At 38.0% G+C, this 12000-nt stretch overlaps 1 protein-coding gene across 11 annotated transcripts in view; it reads left to right on the top strand.

Annotated features, from left to right (window-relative positions):
• The window catches only part of Sugct (succinyl-CoA:glutarate-CoA transferase), a 546711-nt gene that overhangs the window by 138896 nt on the left and 395815 nt on the right, over positions 1 to 12000 (top strand). The window lies entirely within an intron of this gene.

Here is a 12000-nt window from a genome sequence, read left to right as displayed (position 1 = left end):
GGACATGCTGCCTCAGGATCTCTAGAAGATCACAGCATCATGCTGGGCTACATTGCAACTTTGGTCTCTTAGAGAGGAAGTTGAGTAGGTCATAAAATTATTTTTAACTTTTAAAGAAAGGTGCTCTGTAGATGGTGCTCAATTTCTTGCCTAAAGTCTATTTTTATTCTAAAATTGAAAATGCTTTAATGCTTCAGGTCTTTCTCTAATCCTGTTTTGTAAGAAGCATGTGGCTATTTTCCAAGCTTTTCAGGTAATATATGGACATTTCTCCTGAAAGAAATTGTTTGTGTCACTTTACATAGCATTGAAAAAAATCCTTTCTTGCCAGTCTTGTGACACGTGGTAATTGTTATGTGGGATGAGTGTAACTACAGATGCTAAAACTTATTTTATTGATTATAAATAAAGTAGCTTAAAAATAAAACTTAAAGAAATGCTATTACCACTGCCATTTTCACACAAAAAAGCAAGAACAAGTAAGTACTAGTTGTTCTCATGGGGACAGAAGGATGGGTTGGTTACTTTTTTGTTGCACTAGGATGCAGAGGCAGTCTGAAAATCCATCTCTAGAACCATTTCAGTACTCAATGCTAGTGCCCCCAGGACTGAAAAAAGATGAAACAGAGTAAAACATGCTATTAGAAAACCTTGACATTCTTCTGCTAAACTGATTTATCTCCAGGGTTGCTACAGGGTCGCTAGTAGAAGAAATATCTTATACATATTTCTTTTAAGTATGTGTTGCATTGTCCAGAGTCACAGCTGAGGTTTAGAGAAGGCTTCTTAGCCATTAAAATGTGATGATAGTAGCATGTATGCACAAGGTTGTCAAGGTTTATTAAAGGAGTTAATGTATGTAAATGTATTAAAACTGACTGTGACCCACTGAGTACTATGTAAAACTAACTCTGGTCTGGTACTGGTGGCTCATGCCAATAATTCTAGTTACTCAGGAGGTTGAGATCTGAGTATCATGGTTCAAAGCCAGCCCAATTACAAAAGTCCATGAGACTCTTAACTCCAATTAAACACACCAAAAGGCCAGAAGTGAAATTGTGGCTCAAATGGCAGAGTGTTATCTTTGAGCAAAATAGTTCACGGACAGTGCCCAGGCCCTGAGTTCAAGCCCCAGGACCAGGACAAAACAGAACAAAATAAAACAGAACCTCTGCTTCCAGTGTGACAGGGGCTCATCTCAGTTATATTTGGGCTCTGTCTCACTCACAAATCTGTACAGCCAAGGTCCTGGGGAACAACCCACAGAGCAAAATATTCAGGGGAGATCCTAAGGCTCTGAGTTCAAATAAATTTCTTCCTGGGTGCTCATCGTGTACCAGTTTCTCTAATGATGCTGTTATTTTGGGTGGGAGAATCTTGTAGGAAATAACTGTATTATGTAATGGAGGGTATTTTTAGCATCTATGACAACTGGCAAAAGAAGCCTTCTTCATCTTTCCAAAGCCTCCCACTTAGTTCCTTGTAATGTGAGGATCTGTTGGTGTTGAGGTTGGTGTCACTCAGGGTATGCTAATATAATGGGCTCAAGTGCCTGAACAAAACCTTGGGTGGTCACTTAACTTGAATTTCCCATGGATATCTGATCTCTTTCCTGGAACATTTATGTAGAAGTTGTGGACCCTTATACTTACAGGACCCATAGATGAACTCTTCTTCAAGCTCAGGACAATCTTCTTTCTTGTTGCTTATGCCACACCTGCTTTCACCTTGATCCTCATTGTCACACCAAATGCAGAGGCTCATTTTTGCCTCAGCACAGGGTTTTGGAGAACCTCAGCAGGAAAAGTGGGCTCTCTTCTGCTGAGGCAGGGCAAGCAGGGATTCCCTGTGATAAGGAGTGCAGAAGGTCTGGCTGTTTTCTCAGTGGGAGAAGTGAGATGTAAGAAGGCAAATAGGGAATACAAATAATTACAGGTAGTTTTATTCTTTCATCTATTGAACAGATGCAGAAACAAAAAAATTAATATCTTAATAAACTACACTGCCACTGAATCATAGATATTGTATTATAATTCCTTAAAATAGATGACTCTGTCTCATTTTCCTCTGATTTATCTCCCCCTCTCCTCTCCCTTCTCTCCTTTTTTTTTTTTTTTTTTTTGGCCAGTCCTGGGCCTTGGACTCAGGGCCTGAGCACTGTCCCTGGCTTCTTCCCGCTCAAGGCTAGCACTCTGCCACTTGAGCCACAGTGCCGCTTCTGGCCGTTTTCTGTATATGTGGTGCTGGGGAATTGAACCTAGGGCCTCGTGTATCCGAGGCAGGCACTCTTGCCACTAGGCTATATCCCCAGCCCCCTTCTCTCCTTTTGCCTTCCTCTTTCCCTCCCCTTTTATTGTTCTCTCTCGCCTACTTTTCTGGTAAAAGTACTTTTCTACTCAAGGCTAGCACTCTACTACTTGAGCCATCCACTTCTGGGTTTTGTTGATTATTTGAAGATAAGAGTCTGTCAGATTTGTCTGCCTGGGCTGGCATTGAACCTTGATCATCAAATCTCCACTTCCTGAGTAACTAGGTTTTCAGGCTTGGGCCACTGATTTTTTTTTAATATCAGGGATTGAGGGATGTGACTTGGATATTGAGGAATACATAACAGATATGCAAGGCTGGGGCAAAGGCAAGAAATGATTTGAAAGGGTCTAGGGCTACATTTATTTTCTATTTGTATTTCTCAGTAGAGCAACAGGTCACAGAAGACTGAGCAGAGATTTTTTTTTCTTCAATGTCTTGTAGATTCTATTTTTCTAGTTGAATAGAGAGAAACTGGTTCATTATAGACAATAGATGTCAGTGTCCTTGCTGAAGTCCTGTTAGTTAATACTAATCCTTATTTTTGTGGTATTGTTGTTCAATGACATAATCAGAATTGAGGTTCAGGGAAAGCCTGTCTATTAATACAGTGATGACAGTGCCTACGATACAAGATTGTTAAGGATTTAAGAGATTAATGTATGTAAAGTATTCAGAAAGTTTCCAGGTACTCGCTATGTAAGGGGTTAATGTCATTCTATCCAGGAATTATGTTAAGTACTTTATGCCTGTGTTCTTCCTCATTGATGTGTCTTAAAAACTTCCTGAAATATTCTTAGCCTCATTTCACAGATGAGCAATATGAGTCTTACAGAATTTATTACATGCTCAAGAGAACACAGCCTATAAATGGATGCATTGTAATTAGAAGGAACTGTGGGGGCATCTCTCTCCAGTTGTGGGACAGAAAGGAGGGTGTCACACTCACTTGTGACAGCCTCAGTCAGTACTCTGCTGAGTTCTGACCCTTGCATATATACAAACTGCTTTCCATTGCAGATAGAGAGAATACAGAGAAATCTAATAAAAAGTATCACAAAAAGCCTGGGAAAAATTAACCTGTGTCGATGTCTATTGAGTATAAAGCTTATACACTTGGGATACTTTTTGATCACCCATATGCACTACTAAATAATCTGCTGTAATTAGAGACATTTTAATGAAGCAGGCTAACGTGTATTATAATGAGTTGCATTTTGTTTTAGTTAGGATAATGATTAGGCTTATAATGAGGAAATTTTGGCTTTGGATTGAACTCAACTTTAATGTGTTACTAGAAGCAACATAATTCAGACCACTTAAACATTTTTAAAACTAGCAGATGTTCTTGTAGAACTTCGTGTTCTATATTTTAATATTATGAAGCTCTGAAGTAAAATAAAAGCATTACCTACTATCATTTGGGATGTGAATAATTAATAACAATTTGTCAGAATTCTTACTTTTTCCTCAGAAAAGTAATACATAATTCATAATAAACACACTTTTTACCAATTAACAGCTTAAAAATGAAAGAACTAAACATAATGCTTTACATTTACAATCCCAGGCTGAGGAAGGATTGTAAGTTTGAGATCAGCTTGGATGACATACTGAGATTTCTGCTCAAGTAGATATGTGTGTTTTACTCATAAATATGCTTCTTCCTTTTATTGGCTAGTCATCATCAACCTTACTTTGCTCTCTCTCTCTCTCTCCCTTTCTGTGTGTGTGTGTGTGTGTGTGTGTGTGTGTGTGTGTGTGTGTCTCTTTCTCTCTCTTTTTTGGTTTTTGTTGGCTGTGGGGCTTGAACTCTGGACCTGGGTGCTGTCTCTGAGCTCTTCAGTTCAAGGCTAGCGCTCTACCATTTGAACCATAGCACCTCTTCCAACTTTTCTATTGTTATGATTTTAATTTGTGTCATGATCATTTCTTTTTGTAAGGAAGAGTTATTTGTAAGCAATGAAAAGAAGAACTTATTAATCAGTAAAATAAAAATGCATTTACAAAGATTCTTTGCAAAAGCAATACTTTCGTTGGAGATTTACTAAACTTAGGTTTTGGGTTTTGTCTTTGAAATCAATAACATCCATTAGTAACATCTGTAATCTTAATTTATTGTTTCCTCATCCTATGTCAGTGTATACTCTAAGTACTTTATCTCATTAATTCTTAATGACAAAACAGTGAGGTGTATAGTAACTCCATTTTACATAGGAAGGGAATAAGAAACTAATATAACTTTCTCAGGCAAGAGAGTTGAGAGATGGTGGAGTAGTAATTTGAATCCATAACTTTGGGTATGCCCAGTTCTTTGAGTTAACTCCATTGTGGTGATAGTAATACAGAAATCCACAGGGTATTATGATGTACAGAGTGGATACTTCACCAGGCCTAGGGGACAGGAATCATAAGGTATATAAGGCGGTAGCTGGGCATGGTGGCTCAACACCTGTATTTCTAGCTACACAGGGGGCTGAGATTTGAGGATTGCAGTTTGAAGTGAGCCTGGGCAGGAAAGCCCATGAGAACCTTATGTCCAATTAACCACCAAAAAGCCAGAAGTGGAGTTGTGGCTCAAGTGGTAAAGCTGTAGTATTGAGCAAAGAAGCTCAGGGACAGCATTCAGGCCCTGAGTTCAAGCTCCAGGGCTGGCACCTTCCCCCCTCCTCCCACCCCTCCCTGCAAAAAAAAATAGAATATATGATTATTCAATTGGTATAGGGAAGAGTGGGGAAAGGAATTCCAGGTAACAGATTCTGTAATCAGGGAACTTGTTGCTCTTACATATGGTTACTGCAAGTGTTGAGGGCTCCAGGGGGAAGATGTCAGATGTCAGATGTAAGGTCTGAATTTTGGAAAACTTCAGCATTATTTTTGGTGATTGACACCAGTAGAGTTCAGATATGTAACTGTCATGTTAATATTTGTATTGAAAATCACCCATGAATGGATGAGAAGCTAGTTTTAAGAGATAAAACTTTAGATAGGGAAATAAGTTCTAGTCTTCTTTGTGAAAGGTGATGAAGACTTTGAATTAGGTCAGCAGTAGTAGGGGAACCCATTTTATGTATTTAGTTAGGATTTAAATTTGTAGGACATACTAATGTTTAGGCTAATAAATAAGAAATGAGTGAGTGAATAAGAGGTGTGGCTGGGTGCTGGTGGCTCACACTTGTAATCTCAGGTACTCAGGAGGCTGAGATCTGAGAATATCAGTTTGAAGCCAGCCTGGACAGAAAAGTCTGTGAGGCTCTTATTTCTATTTAACCACCAAAAATCCAGAAGTGGACCTGTAACTAAAGTAGTACTATTCCAATCTTGAGTGTAAAAGCTAAGGGACTGTGCCCATGTCCTAAGTTTAAACCCTAGTACTGGTATACACAAACAGAATAGTATATAACTGGTGGGTTGTAGAGCTACCAGATAAGACAGAAACAGAGGAAAGGCTGGGTAAAGGATAAAAGGAGTTTGGTTTGGGGTACACTGAATTTGACAGTCAAATGATGACAATCAACAGAAATCATATGAATTTCACATACTGGGCAAGGATATGTTTTGGACCAAAGTTTACTTAGAGAATGTTTCAATTTTTTTTCTTTTTTATTGTTGTCTTCAAGTAGTTGTATAAAATGTTTTCTATTCATGCATCTTTTTTCCCCCAGTCCTGGGGCTTGAACTCAGGGTTTGAGCACTGTTTCCGGCTTCTTTTTGCTCAAGGTTAGCACTCTACCACTTAAGCCACAGCACCACTTTGGGCTTTTTCTGTATATGTGGTGCTGATGAATCAAATCTACGGCTTCATGCATGCTAGGCAAGCATTCTACCACTAGGCCACATTCCCAGCCCCTATTCATGAATCTTGATCAAAGTCATCCGTTCTGTCTTTCAGAATGTTCTTTGCAAACTACCAGTTTATCTTTAAGGGTCAGTGAATTCAAGCTATTGTGTGTTCATAAGATCTAGACTACGACCTTTGACAAATTAGCCACGAGGATTGCCTAAGTCAATCCATAGGCTGGAATATTCTGTAGGAAAGAAACAATCTCCCTTTTGCTTCAGTTATTAAACTTCAGCTGATTTACTTCCCATTTGACGGGTAAGCAGAAGATTTATCATGGACTGCAGCAAGTCTAAAATGTGCATTCCCCCAGGATGTAGAGGAAACCACATGCATACAACTGTGTTCAGCATTGATTTCCCACGTTGTTTATTTTGGCTAATTCCTTTAAACTCATGTATGTATGTGGATTCAGGCACCTGTTGAAGAAAATATTAAACACTGACTTATTTTGTTCATTCATCTTTTTTTATGACCTTGTTCTACTTCTTTTGTAAAAATGTAAACCATTGCTTTTTAAAAAAGCAGTAATTAGACAAGGCAGAATATAGGCACTTATACTTTTATAAAATCTGTACATGACCATAAGGAGTGAACTTTTGACTTCTTATATTCTCTTCCAACAAGTTTTTGACCCGTATTTAAAATATGAGTATGCAACTGGTATTAAAAACTATGCAAACTGGGCACTGGTGGCTCATGCCTTTAATCCTAGCTACTTAGAAAGCTACAATCTGAGGATTGTGGTTTGAAGCTAGCCTGTGCAGGAAAGTCCCTGAGACTCTTACCTCCAATTAATTAAACTACCAAAAGACAGAAGTGGTAGAACACTAGTCTTGAGCAAAAAAGCTTATGGACAACACCAAAGCCCTGAGTTTAAGCCCCAGGAAGAACCTGAGTGCATGCATGCATGCATGCATGCATGTGCATGTGCATGCGCGCACACACACCCACACCCACCCACCACATAGTTACAAAGTAACATATATTTGATAGCTCATATGATCAGAGACTTTAAGGTACTTTAAAGGGCTCTGATAGTAGATTATTGAAATGGTTAAAATTGAGGCATAGAGGGAGCATTTCTAGCAATAGCTCCTTTCCACTTCTGTGATGTATGCATTACTCTCCTGCCAAACCAGACTGTTTCTCAAAGGAGCATGCATTGTTCTGTGGTTGGAACTTCACTTATAGTATTCTCTATATTTAGAAAGTCTTCTAGCCCATCTTTCACTGACAAAATCCCATCCATCCTTCAAAACTCAGTTTACAAGCCTCCCCATTCACATATCCTTCCTATCCTGCCAACTGGATGTGATATTTATCCCCTTTGAGCCCCCAAAGCACTTTGTACGTACCTCTCTTATGGCTCTTAGCTCATTTTGCCTTATGTTTTTGCTATTGGTGACCTTGACTTTTTCCTGTACTAGGCAGCTGGAGAGGAGGGACTATGTCTTCTTTATTCTTCAAATGTTTGGATGTTAATTCTCTTATTTCCTCTGTATCATTCTCAAAGGGACAAAAGATAGACTGGTCAGAAAGGGGATATTATACTCAGACTATATTTATTTTGTATTTTGGATATTTATCAAAGGAAACCTACATATGCACCTATTCATCCATCTATTATATCTGTCTATCTATCTATCTATCTATCTATCTATCTATCTATCTATCTATCTATCTATCTCTCTATCCAATCTGTCCAAAGTGTGATATATGCATGGGTGAGACACTATGTTGAAACACTTGAACAATTAACATTCATTTCAACAAAAAAGAATATTATGAAGTTGAAACATGTCTTGTCTGAGGTGCAGCAGGCATTAGTGGGAGGGGGCAGATAAATGAAGAAGTGGTGGGTCACATATAGACAAAATATTTTATGTACATGTATGAAAATATAGTAAAGCAACTTAATGAGATTGGTTTGGGACAGGGAGAGAGGAGGAAGAAGAATGGCAAAGGGGTGATTATTATCAACAAGCATGTACATCGATGGGCTTGTTAAAATGAACTCCCCTTGTACAACTAGTTGATGTCAGTAAAAGGAGAAAATGCATCATACTTAATAAGAGAATTGTATCTAGGGAAGAGGTAGAGTAATTGTATGTTAATTAGGTGAATGAAGATGTGTACAGACTACAGACTACAGACTACGTCGATGGGATAATGAGGAGAAACAAGAATGTTGGAACTCTAGTTCTACTCTAATTTGGAAGCTTTGTTGGACAATGTAAATGGTGCTCTTTTTCTGAACTCAGGGCCTCATACTCTGACTAGGCATTTTTACTCACAGCTAGCACTACCACTTGAACCATACCTCCATGTCTGCCTTTTTACTAGTTAATTGGAGATGTGTCCTGTGTGTTTTCCTGCCCAATCTCAGATTCCTGAGTATCTAGGATTACAAGGGTGAGCCATCAGTGCAGGCTCATTGATGCTCTTGGTGTTCCATTCCATACACCTTGTATCCATTCTCAAGTTCTATAGATATGGTAATCAGACCCTGTGCTCACTGATAACTTTCCACTGCACACAGCTTTGTCCCTCTGATAGCTGACTAAGGACTCATTTCCTATCACAGGTTCTTGTTTACCCTACCAGGGCAGATCAGAAATGCCAGGTATTTCTTGCCTAATGGGCAGCTGTCCACCAATGAGGTATGAATGTGAGTAAGTATTCTTCTTTCTTTATGCAAGTCTTAGGTATGTTATAGGTGATTCTTCAGAAAGTCTTCACTAAGATTAAGTCTCAATTAGCTAGAACATTGACCTGATGATTAACATTTTAAAAATGATTTTCTTCTCTTTTCCTGATATTTCTTTTATATATCTCTGGTCACATAATAGATAGGTATTATTTTAGGGTGGTTCATTCTAAGACATTCTAACTAAGTAGATGTGAAGTCCTAACAAAGAGAAATTTCTTCTGTTTTAAGGCTCAATCTTTATAGTAATGATATTATAATGATAATTTCCATAGATTAAAGAACAATAGACTAATCAAAGTAAAGAAAAAGGGGTTTAATTAGCATCAGTTTGGAGAAGGAATATTGGAAGAGTCTTGAAGAGATTCATGCAAAGAGCGAAAGATGGAATTATTAGGGCATGATCTTGGGTATTAAAGTGATTATATTCTGTCTCCATGCTTGAAAATCTAATGTGAACCACATATTTCTTACATCCCTAAGATGACTTTAGTTATAATCAATGAAGTGAAATAAGGATGGTCTTCATCTATATTGCATAAATGTCATGTGCGACTTCTATTCCTTTGCCATTGCAATATGGACTCTAGAAATGATGGAATAGGTGGATCTACATAGTCACCTTTTATGCCAACAAAAGGGGGACTGATCTTGATTCACTTGTCAGAGATTTAAGAAAGAAATTCACCATATTATATTTACTTCTCATTTATGGCAAGATACCTTTTTATTTATATTTATGTTTTGTTATTTTACCTACTCAAGTTAGACTTTTGAATTAACTTTAAGGGAAGAAAAGAAAAATGGAAGTAATAGGAATAAAAAACCCCAACATGACTTGACTTAAGATATGAAAGAAGATATAAGGTGGAAATTAGGACTTGGAGATAGTGAATAACAGAAAGATAAACTAAATTTGTGTAATAAAAAAGAATTTATTGTTTTACATAACTAAAAGGTGACTAGTTATCAAACCATCTTGATTCATAATTTAATGTTGCCAGGATAATTTTCAAGCCCTAATCTTAATGAAGTAGTTTTATTCTCAATCTCTATATGGTAGATGCCCAAAGCTTGATTCAATTCATCACAAATAGAAGATTGCACAGCAGAAAAGAACATTTTTACCAATGTAAGAATTATTCCTCACTGCTTTTCATCTCTTCCTGTAGCCAGCATAATGAAGTGAGCATATTAGTGTTATTTTACTTTTCCATTTTTATACCATTTAGTTGTTTTTCTTTCTTTATTGCATTGTCTAGCATCTCCAGTACAATGCTAATAGAAAGGGTAAAAGCAGGGATTCTTTTTCCCTTCTTTGCTGATACTGAGGTTTGAGCTTAAAGCCTTACTATTCGTAGGTAAGTGCAGTACCACTTAAGTCATGCCCCAAGCCAAGAGCAGGTATTCTTGATTAACTCCTGATAGAAGAACAATAATGTTAATGCTTCCCCACTAAGTATGACAGAATTTGTAAGTTTTTCATAGATCTTCCATCTGATTGAAGCAGTTCCTTTTGTTTTCAGTTTGCATTTTTTTTTTTTTTTTACAGTATTGGGAATTGAATCTAGGACTTTATGTATACCAGGAAAATACTCTAGAGCTGAGCTTAATCCTTAGTCTTCCCTTGTGTTTACTTTCTTTCATTTTCATTTCTTCCTTTTTTTTTGGCTGAGATAAGATCTTGCCAGGCAACTCAGACTATACTTGAACTCCGTTTTCTTCTCTTTGCCTCCCAAATGAGGGGATTATAAGCATGTGCTATTGCAATTGGCTCTAGGTTGTTGTAGATTTTTTTAGTCATGATTCAATGCTGAGTTTTGTCAAATGCTTTCACTGTATCAATTGAGATGGTTATATGTATTCCCTCTTAAGTGAAATGGATTATGTTAGTGACTCTAATATCTATTTCATGGCATAAAAATCACAAGATGATATATTGACTTTCCTATAAATGTCTGGGTTTTTCTATGTGGTATACATGTTGTTTTTTTTTTAATCCCCAGGCTGGTCTCAAACTCATGATATTCCTGCAGCTGGCCACATGCTTAATTTTTATGTTCACAATTCATTACACAATATATTTTCATCTAATTTGTTTATCTTGTTGTGGCATCAGGATGTTTGCCTCAAAAATTAATTGGGGGGGCTGGGGATATAGCCTAGTGGCAAGAGTGCCTGCCTCGGATACACGAGGCCCTAGGTTCGATTCCCCAGCACCACATATACAGAAAAAACGGCCAGAAGCGGCGCTGTGGCTCAGGTGGTGGAGTGCTAGCCTTGAGCGGGAAGAAGCCAGGGACAGTGCTCAGGCCCTGAGTCCAAGGCCCAAGATTGGCAAAAAAAAAAAAAAATTAATTGGGGAGTGTTTCCTCTTCCTCTGTTTTCTGAGTGTAGGAAGATGAAATTATTTTAGCTTATGATCTTCTTCAGATCTTAAGGAGGGAAAGCCAGGTTTACCGAAGTATATAGATTGACATGCCATTGCCATAAGAGAGAAGAGTGGAAGTTGGGTGCCTGGTACAATGAATGATTGTATTATTATACATACAAGGCAGAAGGTTTCCCCTCTCTAGGACTTGAGAAGATCCCTGGGGTGGAATGAGGAGAAAAAAGACTGTCAATGAAGAGTTATGTACAGGAGGAGCATGAACTTGGAGGCTGCCCAGTGCCTACCCTCAAGGAACCTCTTCTGGTGTGGACTTCATTCCCTACCTGAGCAGTGTTTTTTTTAATATGCTTCCAGTGCAAAGATTTGTACAGATTCCTTGTTGACATTTGGTGAGGACCTAACCTACTGCTAGCATGTACTTCATCAACTTTCTTCTGGTCTGAAGCATTCTATCTAGATTTTTCTTACTGCTTATTCTACTTAACTAAGTGTCAACCCACCTTTCAGGATTCTTTGATTCTCATTTTCCAGTCTCCAGAGATAAAAGGATATGAGCCTGCCTGCGTCCCCCACCCCCAATCAGGAGTGGTAAAGATGTGGGAGGTAGACAGCTTCTTGAACCTATACTTGGATGGGTTTGAACGAAGCTAGAAGGAACTCTCCAGTAGAGATAATCATGAAAGAATAACCCAATTCATCCCTTCAAAGTTGCCAAAATACTTCTCTTTAAAATTTTTCTTTCATGTCCAC

Source organism: Perognathus longimembris, chromosome 2 (genome assembly GCF_023159225.1).
Source record: "Perognathus longimembris pacificus isolate PPM17 chromosome 2, ASM2315922v1, whole genome shotgun sequence".
Classification (NCBI taxonomy): Eukaryota; Metazoa; Chordata; class Mammalia; order Rodentia; family Heteromyidae; genus Perognathus; species Perognathus longimembris.
This window is presented reverse-complemented; position numbering and strand designations above follow the sequence as displayed.